At 44.9% G+C, this 11497-nt stretch overlaps 1 protein-coding gene across 1 annotated transcript in view; it reads left to right on the top strand.

Moving 5' to 3' along the window:
- Nucleotides 1-4505: 4505 nt before the first annotated feature.
- Nucleotides 4506-11497, top strand: part of LOC146045090 (intestinal mucin-like protein) — a 111672-nt gene continuing 104680 nt past the window's right edge. Inside the window, exon 1 of the mRNA XM_083163773.1 lies at nucleotides 4506-4606. The gene's annotated coding sequence lies outside the window, so the exon portion shown is untranslated. The remainder of the gene's footprint in view (nucleotides 4607-11497) is intronic.

Below are 11497 nucleotides of genomic sequence, written 5' to 3'. Positions count from 1 at the left end.
AGAACATGGAATATGTATAATTTATTCCTAGAAATACTAAAGAGCTTTAAGTGATAAAAATGATTACAAGATATTACAATGATTTTAAAAGTACACACAAAATAAAAGGAAATTATAGCTAGTTTGCTGGTCCCCCAAGAAGTAACACTGACTTATTGACAAGAGGGACAGTTATACTTGCAGGCTCCCTCATCCCTCCCACCCTTGGGATTTGACCCATTCCTTGCTGGAACTAGGAAATGTCCCTGGTAATGTATCTTCTACAGTACATGCAGAATTCGTCTGCTGTTTTCAAAGTGATTGATACTTCCTTATCAAGTGAGATGCATAGCAGACAGGCTTCACTGATAAGAGATCTGGAGGAAGGAGACAATCTCTATCCTCTCTTGTGGACCATGGTTTATGAGGGGTCTCAGATCTTATCTGACATCCTAAAGCTGGGTACACATATATACAATTGTCGGGCCGTTCTTCCGTTCTGGGTCGGACAGCCGTTCAATTGTATATGTGTGTACACTGTCCCGTACGAGCGATAAACGGCAAAAAACTGTCTTGTCCGTCCATACTCGGTCGGTCGATGGTTCTTTGCAGTTTAATTTTCATCCGACAGGACGGCCTCATATCGGAACAAAAGTGCAGTGTGTACGCACGTTCGATCGATATGCTGCCGTCCTTGCGACTATACTGCCAAAGCTGGAACGCCCATGTGGGCGTTCCATAGCTGCATAATCTCTCCTACAGCACATATAGACTGGTTATGCGTCTAAACTTTAAGAAGCCGCTTAGAGATATAGAGAGCAGCGGTTAAATGATCATTAGCCGCAGACACAAATAGAATCAATTGTGGACTCATAATAAAGATAAATATACAAAAATCTGGATATCAGTCTACATTAAAAATTCTAATAAAATCAGCCAAAAATCTGCCAATTCCCTAACAGCCTGAGACGGAGGAAGCGGCAGGGGAAGCTTAAGGTAGATTTACAGCATCAGGAAAGGCATTCAGGATCGTCCTGCCCGCATCCAATTAACCAGAGTCAGATGGCTGCACTAACATCCTAAATTATCCCTCAGCATACAGCAGGTCGCCCCGTGCCCCCTCTGATATATAGCTAAAAATGGCCCTGGGTGGAAATAATACTGTTTTACAAGCACAATTACAATTACCGCTAAACCCATCCACGGCTGATACATCATGCGCCCAGCGCACTACAGTCTTCTCCAGCGGCGCGGAGGGGGGGTTCATCTTGTTTGCAGCCCAGCTTTCAGAGAGATTCATTTCAATGGACCTCAAACAGCAGCAACTTCAATTTCCAAAGGGAACGACACATGCAGCGTTTGGGAACCCCAGTAAAATCCCGACTCCCAAAAGCCCAACCTGCACCAGCCCTGGAACTCTGACCCCTTACACAGTAGCTCTGCAGCTGCACCACGCACCCACCAGCAACACTGTACCCACAGGCATGGAGGGACAGGACAGCCCGGGTCGCGCGACTTCGCCCGCAGCTACAGTATGAATCCGTGGCACATACATGACTAGGGGACACTACCATGCCTCACACAGGGGACCTGCTGCTCCTTGACTCGGTCAGTAAGATCCACTAGATCCAGAGGGGGTTGCAGCACTGGTACCAGTCAGACACATCCAGATCCAGGCACAGAGAGAGCGACTGCAGCAGCGCTGCCGGCTGACTAAAGTTTACACGCATAACCCGTCTACATAGAACTTTAGTCACCCTGCCGGCTGACTAATATATATATGACTATGGTGAGATATGGGTGTAGTCAGCCGGCAGGGTGACTAAAGTTCTATGTAGACGGGTTATGCTACAAAAACTGTGGAAGCCCGTACAGAGCTAGACACAGATATTAATAGCTGTATAACTGCTGTGTAACAAATAATCACTCATATCACACCAGTGAAGGGAATTAATAATTGAGTGACACACAAGGATTTGCATATGACTGAGTACGGATGCCAAATTATTCCAGACAAAGGATTAATTACTAAAGAAGGAATTAATGCATTCACATGTACACCTTAGATCAAACTGCCTATATGCAAATAAGAAATAATATATGAAACAAAATAACTTCACACATGGTCTTTTTAAGAGAGAAGCTACCAGAATACAGCCCCAAATTACCTGTTTAAATAAGAAAATATTGCTCTCCGATAAAACTCTGCTAACTCCCGTAAGAAGCTTAACCAATGAAGAACTAACCATAAAACAGTTACATTGTATAACTGGCAAGCAGCCCAGAAAACGGATCAAAGATTCATGATATAAGCAGAACTGAAAAAGATACAAAGTACAAAAATATATTGAAAAAGATACTGTACATAACAACGGAGAATCCTATATATTCTTTCTAAATGGTGAATAAAGTGCATCTATAGCATTTACACTATGTCCTTACTGCGCACATGCCCAACATTGGAAATGCTTAATGTCCCTCAAGTGATCCTACAGTTTAATTAATACTAGCTGCAATGTCTTGCGAGAAATTTATTACCAGCGCTGTTGCTAGACTTGATCTAGAGACCAGACTGACAGGCTCATAGTCCCTCTATGCGGATGCCCTGCACACCTCTAGGGTTTGCCACAACATGAATTTGCCCGACATGGTGCACATTATGTTACACTGTGGCAATGTAATGTGTAACATAATGTGCACCATGTCTGGCAAATTCATGTTCAGAACAGAGCACCTTTTAAACCCTAGACGGGACACAAACCTTAGACGGAACACAGACAAATCAGCAGCACAGAGCGTCCAGGACAGCATTGCCACAACAGGCTCCCGCGTCCTCACTGTCCCAGGCGCCCGTACAGTCACAGCAAGTGCTGGGGAAAGTTAAGGTGACACATGTAACAATGTTAGATAAAAGGGTATGTGCACATATAATGTCTGAAAATGGTGAATGTTAATGTGGCTATTACAAAACAATATGCATTACATATTGTGACACACACGGAGCATCAAACTGCTATAAAGCCGGGTATGCGACTACAGGGTGACTACCGCAAACTGACTATACTCGCATACCCGGCTTTATAGAAGTTTGGTGCTCCGTGTGTGTCACATTATGTAATGCATATTGAAATATTAGCAACTGTGCCTTGTATTATCCTTAGCCATTTTAAGGGCTATTGTCTGTCTGCTTGTGCACATTATATGTGCACATACCCTTTTATCTAACATTGTTACATGTGTTGCTTCCAATTGTTACCATCTAGACTTGTTTTGACAACATTGTAACATTGCACTATTACTGATTAAATAAACTGTGTTCAGTATATTCACCTCATAAATCTCCCCTTTTTATTTCTGATATCATTTGCTGCTACACATTTACATCTAATATGCATGTTCGTCCAGCCATTACAACTTCATGAATGCAATCTATGTACTTATTATAGTGTAACTATTGTAGTTCATTATTTCTATAAAGCCGGGTATGCGACTAGTCAGTTTGCGGTAGTCACCCTGCCAAACTGCTATAAAGCCGGGTATGCGACTACAGGGTGACTACCGCAAACTGACTATACTCGCATACCCGGCTTAATAGAAGTTTGGCAGGGTGACTACCGCAAACTGACTAGTCGCATACCCGGCTTTATAGAAGTTTGGTGCTCCGTGTGTGTCACATTATGTAATGCATATTGAAATATTAGCAACTGTGCCTTGTATTATCCTTGGCCATTTTAAGGGCTATTGTCTGTCTGCTTGTGCCTCTCAAATTTAACTGCGGGACCAGACCGGCATTTCTATACTGAAGTTTAGTAGACGCGTACCCCGTCACTTTTGTTTAGGTTCTGTACTCACGCCTCTTTGTTTTGGTATGCCCTTAACCCAGCCCATTATGATAATTTTGTTCATATATATCGTGTCAAAAGCCCAAATCGAGAGAGTGTGTACGGTGGTACAATCTTTTTCTTGCGACTGTTTGGACGGGAGTACATCGGACGTCGCAAGTAAAATTGTACAGGTGTGTACGCGCGTGATCGGCTGTTGTTTGTGGATGGTCCGACGGGAGTACAGTCGGCCAAACGGTTGGATTGTATATATGTGTACCCAGCTTAACTCCAGAGAACTATACAGATGGTTACACTCCCTGGGTCACCAATAGTTTACACACATAATATAAGACATGTTCTTAACTCCCACATAATATTAGCAAACACACAATATTACACACAATACCAGAAATACATTGATCTCACACATAATAATAACAGGAGGCATGCTTTATTCGGCCTAACATCTGATCTGATTGTTACACCTTCATAGTGTAGAAAATATGCAGTAGAAGAGTCTAGTACAGTATATCCATAAATACACACCAATTATATACAGTATTGGACTCAGTGAATTGGTTCCTTAAGTGTTTAATTTTTTCTGGTGAGTTCTTAAGCAGTTTCAGCGTTCAGTATTTTATCTTTTCTTTCACTTCATTGGCAACAAATAGAAACAACTACTGGACAACAAACAACAACTACTGGACAACAAACAACAACTACTGGACAACAAACAACAACTGCTGGTTTATCAACTGCATCAAAGGAAACCAGTGAAATATCAACAACATCTACTTTGTTTGGTAATTACTTCAGTGTTAAGGAATGTTCCAGTCCCCTATGCTAAGATGTAAAATTAAACTTATAACCTGTTGCCATACCATTTAGGAATAGAAAAAGGATGGGCAGCTCTAGCTTGATAGACCAGAGTCTAAACAGACAGGACCGTATGTTATTTTTTTGTGATTGTATTGTGGTACTGAGGTTTTTTTTTAAAAATGTTATATCCATCCAGGGATCATTTGTTAGTATTGTTTAGGTGTTAAGGTTGAATGCTGTGTTATTGTAGTAAGTGTAGTGGTTTGACTCACATAGGTTTCTGGGAGAGACACTGGCATTTTTAGCAGATATTTTAATGAACTATCACAGCAATGTTGGCACTCTAAGGGTTAATAGCCAAATACCTTAATAAAATGATAAAGAAATATCTAGAATCCAATTAGAGAGTGCAGGAGGTCACATGGTGTGATTTGTTGCAAATACTTAGAGGAGCATTTAGAGAAGCATCAGCATTTATCAGAAGAGCACATAACTCATTACGTGGAGGGCTGTCAATATAAATGTGGCTCGATATCAGTTAACATAACATCTAGGAATAGAAAAAGAATTGGCAGCTCCAGGTAGATAGATAGTCCATACCTCCCAACATGACCCTCTCAAGGGCCCTTATTCTGATCGGTGCGGATATATCCGCGTGCGTTCGGGCCGCCGATGTTTTGTGTCTGCGCATGTGCAGAGGCGTCTCTGCGCATGTGCGAGCGGGGCGTATGGCCAAATCCTGCATGATATGTGAACACTCCGAACAGGGGGAGGAGAGGGGCGTGAAGGGCTATTTGGGCTCATTACCATATGCATACGCCCCGCGTTTCATGGGAGTTCCCATGAAAACGCTGGGCGTACGTATGGTAATGCGGCCGTGACGCATGTGTAGGGGGCGGACATATGACATCGCAGGATGTCAGCTGCCCGCCCAGATCCCTGCTTTTGCACGGAAAAATGTCCGTGTGGTCTGAGGTTGCGGGTGCTGGTGGAGCACTCGGTCCTGCATTCGATGGTCTGCGACCATCGAATGATGGGGGAGGTTCCCTTAGATGGAGGAGGCGTATTCCGTGAAAAATACACGTGCGGTCCGTTCGGCCAGCTTCTTACCGCATACGGACGGAGTTGGCGATCCGTATGGAAGGCGGGGTTTCGCACGCACGGTCCTGGCCGCATAATCGGCTCCGGCCGCACCGATCAGAATAAGGGCCAAGGAGAGACACATTACTCTGCTCCTGCACTTCCCTCTTACTATATGATTGCCATCACCTGTTCAACACAGATGAAGGTAATCATGCATTAAGAATAAAGCCAAGGAACAGAGCATTGTGCATCTCCTAGAGACGGTCATGTATGGCTAGATCAGAGTCTAAACAGACAGGACCGTATGTTACTTTTGTGTGATTGCATTGTGGTACTGATTTTTTAGATGTTATTTCCATGCAGGGCAAATTTGTTAGTATTGTTTAGTTGTTAAGTGTCACAACATTCAAGTATGTTTGGTGTTTGCGATTTGGTTGACCTGGTTTGTGATTTGTCCTGCTAGTTCAGCTCTGCCTTGCTCTGCTCCATGCTGTTAATCATTATTGTGTACTCTGAGCTTTGCAGACTGATTGCAGCACCTGAATGAGACCATGCTCAGTTCTGCTTGATTAGACTGTGAAGCTCTAGCTCAGTGCTGACAGCTGTGGCTCATTAGCTCCCTATAAAAGACACTTTCTGGCAGGCATTCCTTGTTTTTTAAACTGCAAAAAACAGGTCTGGCCCACATATTGCAAACCGCATTCACACGTGATTAAATAAATCACATATGTGGAGTTGCAGTTCTCTGCACAAGTAACATCTGCAGTGCACATGGCTTTGTCCATCTAAGAAGGATTTTGTCAGAAAGAGTGAACTAGAATAAGGCCTATAATCTTCTTACGTCTAGATCTTCATGTTCGTGTTCAGTTGGACTATCAAGGTACCACACTGTACCACTCACACAATAATATTTATTTTGCAACATAGTGAATGTCCCATATAATTTTTTTTAGCCTACTCATGTTAAATTCTAGCTGGCTCTCTATTGGAGTAACCTCTGTTAAGTCTTACATTTCTTACCATCATATATATTAAACTCACTATTAGGTATATGATTGATGGATGGGATGGTCTAACTGCGCTTGTTAATTAATTTTGTGGTTGTTATTAAAGAATTTTAAACTGCACAATACTGTAATATATAGATAGATAGATATATCTCAAAAAAATAAAGGGAACACCTAAACACAATGTAACACCAAATCAATCACACTTCTGTGAAATCACACTGTCCGCTTAGGAAGGAACACTGACAATCAATTTTGCATGCTGTTGTGCACATGGAATAGACAACAGGTGGAAATTATAGGCAATTAGCAAGATAAAGGAGTTGTTGTGCAGGTGGTGACCACAGACCAATTCTCAGCCCACAATGCTTTCTGGCTTATGTCTTGGTCACTTTTGAAATCTGGCGGTGCTTTCACTCTTGTGGTAGCATGAGACAGAGTCTACAACCCACACAAGTGGCTCAGGTAGTGCAGCTCAACCATGATGGCACATCAATGCGAGCTGTGGCAAGAAGGTTTGCTGTATCTGTCAGCGTAGTGTCCAGAGCATGGAGGCGCTACCAGGAGATGGGCAAGTACATCAGGAGATGTGGAGGAGGCCGTAGGAGGGCAACAACCCAGCAGAAGGACCACTACCTCTGCCTTTGTGCAAAGAGGAACAGGAGGAGCACTGCCAGAGCCCTGCAAATGACATCCAGCAGGCCACAAATGTGCATGTGTCTACTCAAACAGTCAGAAACAGACTCTATGAAGACAAGACATTCACAGGTGGGGGTTGTGCTTACATCCAACACCATGCAGGACGTTTGGCTTTTGCCAGAGTACACTGATTGGCAAATTCGCCACTGGTGCCCTGTGCTCTTCACAGATGAAAACAGGTTCACACTGAGCACATGTGACAGATGTGACAGTCTGGAGTCACCAAGGAGAACGTTCTGCTGCCTGCAACATTCTTCAGCATGACCGGTTTGGCAGTGGGTCAGTAATGGTGTGGGGTGGCATTTCTCGGGGGGGGGGGCGCACAGCCCTCAAGTGCTCGCCAAAGGTAGCCTGACTGCAACTAGGTGCCGAGATGAGATCCTCAGACCTCTTGTGAGACCATATGCTGGTGCAGTTGGCGCAGGGTTCCTCCTAATGCAAGACAATGCTAGACCTCATGTGGCTGGAGTGTGTCAGCAGTTCCTGCAAGATGAAGGCATTGATGCTATGGACTGGCCCGCCCGTTCCACAGACCTGATTCCAATTGAGCACATCTGGGACAGCATGTCTCGCTCTATCCATCAACGCCACCTTGCACCACAGACTGTCCAGGAGTTGGCGGATGCTTTAGTCCAGGTCTGGGAGGAGATCCCTCAGAGACCATCCTCATTAGGAGCATGCCCAGGCATTGTAGGGAAGTCATACAGGCACCTGGAGGCCACAGACACTACTGAGCCTCATTTTGACTTGTTTTAAGGACATTACACCAGAGTTGCATGAGTCTGCTTCAGGGAGACGGAAAGGGTTAGGGGGGGTGCGGGCAGGCGGCGGGGACCCCGAGTGACCCGGCGGTGACCCGGGGGAAGCGCTGGAAGCGGGACGCGTGCGCCTCTCGTGCGTGCACGTCCCCTTCTCACTATACAGATGGTGGCTGGCGGGGGATGGAGGCTGGCGTCGCCATCGCCATCCCCTGCAAAGATGAGACATGCCCCATCTGTGTGTATATATATATATTTCTTCTACGATCCCATGGCAGCCTTAACATTGGGATTCCATCCCTCCTCCTCGTAATTAGACAGGTTACTTTTTTCCCAGGGACCTCCCCTTCCTGTATAAATCCCTGCTCCTCCCAGACCCTGGTGTCTTTTTTTCCTGTCTCCTTGTGTAGTTAGAGGCAGGAGTGGTTACTTTATTTTGGGCTCACTTCATAGATACAGGGGGTCACTATGGGGAAGAGCAACATGGAAGCGTGGCTCTAAGAGTACTGTCCATGTAAAAAGGTCAGGAGCGGATGGGTAAGTCTCCTTAAAAAGCATATATGTATATCACCTTAAACCGCTGCGGAAATCCAGCATGGTACTGCTACTGAGAGCGGCGGCGTCCAGGCAGCGTGTGCGACTACAAGCACCAGGATTCAGAGCGCCGGAGGCGACTTCCGCCGACGCCAGGCTTTCAGAGTGGCGGTGACGCGCTTCCGCCGCGGCAGGACTACAGCGTCCACAATGCATTGCGGGACGCCATTTCCGGCAACAGCACGCACGGCGCGCTCTGCACAGTTAAAAGCCGCTGGACGGGCGGCACTATGGCAGCTTGTATGAAAGCAGAGGGATCTCTGAGCAAGCGGGGGACAGCGTTTTCTGAGAAGCCAGTGGCAGTGACTTGTTTTAGCCGGTTTAAGGTAGGACACTTCCTTACTACTCAGATACCTCATATGCTTAGAGGATATCTCTCATGGGAATATGTTCATTCAGGTCCTTTGACAGTATGGAACAGCAGAATCTGCCTTCCCCCACTAGAGAAGAGAGTGCCCCTGTGAGGTGAGCCTTGTTATTTTTTTATGCTAATAGGAATAGGGTTTTTTTTGTTATAGCATAGTGACAGGCTTTCTTTCTCCATAGTGTGCCGGATATTGAGGTACAGACTGGAGCTAGGAAAAAAACAATTAAGAAAAAGCATAGAGAAACATGCTGCATGAACTGTGACAGAAAGTTTGAATTTGTACAAGGCAAAACACTATGTGGACAGTGTGAAGTACGACCTAAACAGGACTCAGGAGCAAGTAGTGATAGTCATACTAAGATGCTTAAGGATTTGATGGACTGGATGAGAGACTCTTTCGTTTCTAAAACAGAGTATAGGGAGGATCAGGGCTCTAAAAGGTCCAGAGATCAAGCAGGTCTGCCATATGAGGATCCCAATACTTCTGATGAGCAGGACGGGGCACAGGTTGCCGATGATGAGCCTGGTGAAATCAAGGAGGACACTAGAATATTCAATTTTGAGACAGTTGAGATTATTCTGAAAAATATATATAAAACCATGAATTATGAGGATCCGGTAACTCCCGTGGAGGGGGCGGATGTATTATTTGAGGATAGGTCGAAAAAGACAAGATCCTTTCCGGTACACCGTGTAATCAAAGAGGTCATTAATAAAGAATGGACGAATGTGGAGAAAAAACAGGGCAAGTTGTTCCGAGTCGACCGGATGTATCCCATTAAGGATGATGATTTTGTTAAATGGTGCGGATTACCAAGAATTGATGCAGCTGTGGCGGAGGTTACATCTCGCACTACCTTACCGTTGGAGGACGGAGCCTCCTTCAAGGATCCAATGGATCGAAGAATGGAGAACTCATTAAGAAAGCTACACTTCTCCACGGCTGTATCTTTGAAGGCGGGTGTATCCATGGCATCAGTAGCCAGGGCCCTTAGGGTATGGTGTACCACTCTTCATAATGACATTGAGGAGAAAATCTCCAGACAATATTTATTAAAGAATTTAGAGGTGATCCAAAAATCGGTGGAGTTCTTATGCGAAGCCTCATTGGATGTGACAACATTTGCAGCCAGGGCTATGTCAGCTGGAGTAGCCACAAGAAGAGCTCTATGGCTAAGGCCCTGGGCTGCTGACTCCAATTCAAAGAACCGTCTAGTATCGTTACCTTTTGAAGGAGCATTCCTATTTGGGACCAAACTGGATGCACTAATTCATAGGCTTACGGGAGGTAAATCCTTGAAATTACCTCAAGATAGGAAGACTCGTTTCCAATATCCTTCAGGCTCCAGACAAGCGTTCAGAGAAGCCAAGTCTTATAGGCCAGGTAGGCCATACAGTCAGAGAGGGGCTTTCGCCTCTTCTCGCCAGTCCTTTCGTCAAAACTTCCGAAGAGGTGGCAGGCAATGACAGTCAGCAGTTTCCCCCGGTAGGAGCCCGGCTGTTACTATTTACCAACATTTGGGGGAATTCAGTTCAGGACATTTGGGTTCAGAACATAGTGTCCGAAGGTTATCAGCTGGAGTTTGCTCAGATACCAATCAAGAATTATTTTATGGAATCAAGAAATCCGAGATCAAAGTTGGAAGAGACAGAATTGAAGAAGATCATAGTCAATCTGCTACTAATAAGAGCAATAGAGCCGGTTCCATCAGAACAGAGGATGGAGGGGTTTTACTCCAATCTTTTCCTAGTCAGGAAGAATACAGGAGGTTTCAGAACGATAATAGACCTAAGGCGTCTGAATCAATACCTGGAAGTAAGGAAATTCCAGATGGAGACTATGAAGACGATCACAGCAGGAGTAAGAAGAGGAGACTTCATGGTGTCTCTAGACTTAAAGGACGCCTACTATCATGTTCCGATCCACAACAGTCACAGAAAATTTCTCAGGTTTTCAATCAAGGGAAAACACTATCAGTTCACGTGCCTCCCCTTCGGGTTAGCCTCATCCCCGAGGGTATTCACCAAGGTGCTAATAACAGTGATAGCGAATCTCAGGAAGAGGGGGATTCTGTTATGGCCTTATTTGGACGATATTTTGATAGCTGCTCCCTCCAAGCAAATTCTAATGAAACAGCTCAAGATAGTAAAGGAGCACTTGCAGTCGCACGGATGGCTAGTGAACGAAGGAAAGAGCCAGCTGGAGCCAACACAAAGAATAAAGTTTCTGGGAGTGATGATAGATTCCGTGAAGTTCACCATTTCCCTGTCAGAGGAAAGATGTTTGAAGATAAGAGAACTAGCGGTCGCCTTGGCAGGAAGAAGAGTTGTAGTTCTCAGAGATTGGGTAAGGCTTTTGGGAATGAT

This window comes from Crinia signifera, chromosome 11 (genome assembly GCF_055691185.1).
Source record: "Crinia signifera chromosome 11, ASM5569118v1, whole genome shotgun sequence".
NCBI classification, from domain to species: domain Eukaryota; kingdom Metazoa; phylum Chordata; class Amphibia; order Anura; family Myobatrachidae; genus Crinia; species Crinia signifera.
The sequence above is the reverse complement of the archived record's forward strand: the minus strand, read 5'-3'. Positions and strand labels throughout refer to the sequence as shown.